Source organism: Microcebus murinus, chromosome 2, assembly GCF_040939455.1.
Source record: "Microcebus murinus isolate Inina chromosome 2, M.murinus_Inina_mat1.0, whole genome shotgun sequence".
Classification (NCBI taxonomy): domain Eukaryota; kingdom Metazoa; phylum Chordata; class Mammalia; order Primates; family Cheirogaleidae; genus Microcebus; species Microcebus murinus.
Genome location: NC_134105.1, coordinates 117565126 through 117569636, shown reverse-complemented (window position 1 = coordinate 117569636; position 4511 = coordinate 117565126).

Here is a 4511-nt window from a genome sequence, read left to right as displayed (position 1 = left end):
CAATCTTTCATCTTTTTGAAAATAGCCATATTAATATGTATGAGGTAATATCTCATTGTGGTTTTGATTTGCATTTCCCTATAATTAGTGATATTGAACATTTTTTCATACGGCCATTTGTATGTTTTCTTTTTTATTGTCTGTCTTCCTTCCTTCCTTCCTTCCTTCCTTCCTTCCTTCCTTCCTTCCTTCCTTCCTTCCTTCCTTCCTTCCTTCCTTCCTTCCTTCCTTCCTTCCTTCCTTCCTTCCTTCCTCCCTCCCTCCCTCCCTCCCTCCCTCCCTTCCTTCCTTCCTTCCTTTTCAGAGTATTATGGGGATACAAATGCTTTGGTTACATAAATTACCTTTGCACAGCCTGAGTCAGAGCTACAGCATGCCCATCCCCCAGACAGCATATATTGCACCTGTTAGGTGTGAATTTACCCATCTCCTCCTTCCCCACCAACCTGCCCAACACCCTATGAATGTTACTTCCCATATGTCCACATTAGAGTTGATCAATTAGTACCAATTTAATGGTGAGTACATGTGGTGTTTGTGTATGTCTTCTTTTGAGAAATGTTTGTTCTGGCCTTTTGCCCATTTTTAAATAAACTTATTTGTTTTCTTGCTATTGACTTGTGTTCTTTCTATATTTTGTTATTAAGCCCTTTTCACATGTATGGTTTGCAGATATTTTCTCCCATTCCATGGGTTATCTCTTCACTCTGTTGATTGTTTCCTCTCCTATATAGAAGCTTTTTATTTTGATTCAATCCCATTTGTTTCTTTTTTTAATATTCTTTTTATTTTTACTTTTTAAAAATTCTTAGTGTTCTTTTACTATTATCTTAGCATATTATAGGGGTACAAATGTTTAGGTTACATATATTGCCTTTGCCCCACCTGAGTTATTTGTTTCTTTGTGCTTTTGGGGACATATCTAAGAAATCATTGCCCAGACCAATGTCAAGAAGCTTTTTCCCTCTTTTTTTTTCTTTTTTATTTCTTTTTCTTTTTTTCTATTTGTTTTTATTTCAGCATATTGCTGGGGTACAAATGTTTAGGTTATGTATATTGCCCTTGCTGCATCTGAGCCAGAGCTTCAGGCCTGTCCCTCCCCCAGACGGTACACACCGCACTCATTAGGTGTGTATATATACATCTCCTCCTCCCCTTTCCCATCTTCTCGACACCCAATGAATGTTATTACTATATGTGCACTTAATTATTGATTAGTTAATACCAATTTGATGGTGAGTACATGTGGTACCTGTTTTTTCATTCTTTGCATACTTCACTTACTAGAATGGGCTCCAGCTGGATCTAGGATAATACAAGAAGTGCTAGATCTCCATTGTTTTTTGTGGCTGAGTAGAACTCCATGGTATATATACAGGCCCAACCTTACTGAAAATCAGAACAAATTTTAATTTTGTAGGTTTCAGAATTACAGCATATGCTGAATACCCTGCCTCATCACGTCTTCAATAAAGCTGAGAATCCTGAACCTTTGAATCACTTTGAGCTCAACATCCTACATCTGAGGATGCTGAAAAATCCTGTAATAGCCTCACCTGTGGAAATTGCCTTCCAAAGGGATGGCTATTTTCCTCAAGATCTACCCCATCCACCCTTTGTTGCCATTAGACTCATAAGCAGAGTTAGAGCTCAGCATATTCCAGGGGAACAAGCCTGGCCCAGGAAGAAAGAATTTAGATTTAAGAGGGTTGGAAAGATGCCTGGATTCCAGACAGGGCGATAACCATAAATATATTCATAAAGGTGGGTTTATTCATGGAGAAAACTGTAAATCATATAGCTTGTTGGAACATAGTTATAAGTAAGACTGGAAAAGTAGTGTGAGCCATATTGGGAGGCTCCTTGCATGTGATTTAAATGGCAGAGGGGAGGGAAGAAGAATCAAGGAAGAATTTTGAGCAAGAGTAATGTGCTCAGAGACTTACTTTAGGAAGATGAAACCAGCAGTGGTATATAGGATGGACTGTGACAAGGAGACTAAAATGTAGCTGGCCAGTAAGAGGCCTATTTCAATAGTCTAGGAAATAATGATAGCTGAGTGGGAGGGGGGTGAGGGGGTGGAGATGGCATGTACCTGTAATCTCAGCTACTTGGGAGGCTGAAGCAGGAGGATTGCTTGAGCCCAGGAGTTGGAGGCCAGCCTGGGCAACATAGCAAGACCTTGTCTCTAACAAAACAAAACAAAAATAAAAACAAAAACACAAGCAACAAACACAAAATAAACAAATGAGACTACATTAAAACTATAAAAAACAATAGTAGCTGGAACTTACTTGCTAGCAGTGGGAAATTAAAAGGTAGACAGAGGCAAAAGACACATAGGAGGTAGACTTTATAAGACATATCCTTAGAATGCAAATGGAGATTTAGGCCAGGGAAAGAGGGAATGAGGCTGAAATATGAAGTCTGGGTAGTGGTCACATGCAAAAATGTGTGTGTATGTGTGCATGTGTGTGTGTGTGTGTGTGTGTGTGTGTGTGTGCGTGAGACAGAGAGAGAGCAAGAGAGAGAGAGAGAATGCCATAGGTCAAAGGCAAAACTGGGGTGAGAAGAAGGAAAGAAGATACTAAAAAGGAGCATTTTGCTGATTTAGATTGAGATCCTACTGGGAGAAAATAGAATTGCAGATGGGCTACTGCACTATAGATTATAGAAATATGGAACTTCAGAGTACTGATAAATTGGCTGGAAATCTATCAGGTTTGGGGATGATACATTGTAAGTAATATAGTTTCAGTAGCTTAAGAAAATAGCACACCTGGGACTCAAAGGGGGTTAGCAACCATTGGCTCTATATATTTCCTGGGTCACCTTGGCTTACAGCTAAGGGAGTGGAGTAGATAGCATTTTTGGCCATTTATTCATTACATTCTATTATTCTATGACATAGCATTTTCTTCTCTGTTAATTTGTATATTTGTTTATTAATTGTTTTCACCTGATAAAATATAACCTTCTTTAAGGTAGGATTATTTTTTTCTAATTCCCTATTGATTTCTCAGGTCTTAGAATAGATTCTAGCTCAGAATAGGCACTCAAAAACTGTTGGTGAAAATCACAAATTCCATTTGCTCTTTATGTTTATCATTTTTACTGAAACTTTGGACTGGAAAGCATGATAATTATTCTGGGGCTGAAAACACTGTGCTATAACTTGGATATGGTTTCTTTGGCCCCACCAAATCTCGTGTTGAAAGATTAATAAATATTATTATTGATATAATGTTGTGGCCCGCTTACAGGATGGAGGCTGAACACAGAACACAAAACGAAAATGCAGAACACAAAGAAAAATGCGGACACACGTACAAACGGTTGACTCGAGTACTAATACACCGGGTCCATTTTATTTTTATACTTAAAAAAATTAAAGTTAGTTCCTTGTACGTAACCACCCAGGCATTTCAGCAATGGCCATAAATTCTGGAATACTTAGCCTTAGGGAAGCAGATATCCCCTGACTCAAGGTTTCCAGGTGGCTGCTCTAGGCGCTAGGCATAGATCACAGACCGGACCGAGATTAGCAAGGATGGGTAAGGTGAGCCACAGAGGGCATTTCTCATCCCCAGCTTCTCTTAGGGTGCCCCCCTAAGATCTTCGGCTGAACCCTGGTGGCTGTGCCTGGCTTAGGTCACCCCTCCCTTGAGGGGTCTTACCCATCATTGACTAACTGGCCATCTTATGGGGTTTATCGTGTGGCCTCCAGACCCCCAATGCCGTAGGGTGGGGAAGCTCTTGCTCACTTGCAACTAGGTCCTTTGTTATGCCTCTAGGCAACAGCTTTGTTTATCACAGGGAGCCTGTCTGGAACACATTACTTTCAAATGCTCTGGACAGAACACGTACATTACTCACTTACTTTAATTCTTAAACTAGGAAAATATATGTCAGTCCCCTACAATATAATGTTATGTTGATTTTGATACTAATCTCCTTGGTAAAAGGCACTGTAATACTTAGGAGCTATAAAAGTAAATTTACATGGTGTCATCCAAATGTCATCCAATGATATATTCGTTACACAAAATGATACATCCACATTTTGTGTAACGAATATATCACAATTTGAGATTAAGTAATGAACAATATTATTTATTTTACTGAATGAAAATGACTTTAAAAGGAATATATTAAAGAATTTTATTCAAGTGAATATATATTAAGAATATATAAAAGTGTACATTAAAATGTGTTAATAAAAGCCATTCTAACATGAGTGAGGTGATATGTAATATCTCATTGTGGTTTTAATTTTCATTTCCCTGATGATTAGTGATGTTGAACTTTTTTTTCATATGTTTATTGGCTATTTGTCTATCTTCTTTTGAAAAGATTCTGGCATGGTTGCAGAGAGGAAGGAATGCTTATGCATTGTTGGTGGGACTGCAAATTAGTACATCCTCTATGGATAGAGTTTCAACATGAATTTTGGAGGGGACAAACATTCGAACCATAGCATCATATAAAAAAGAATCATAGACATTGGACTA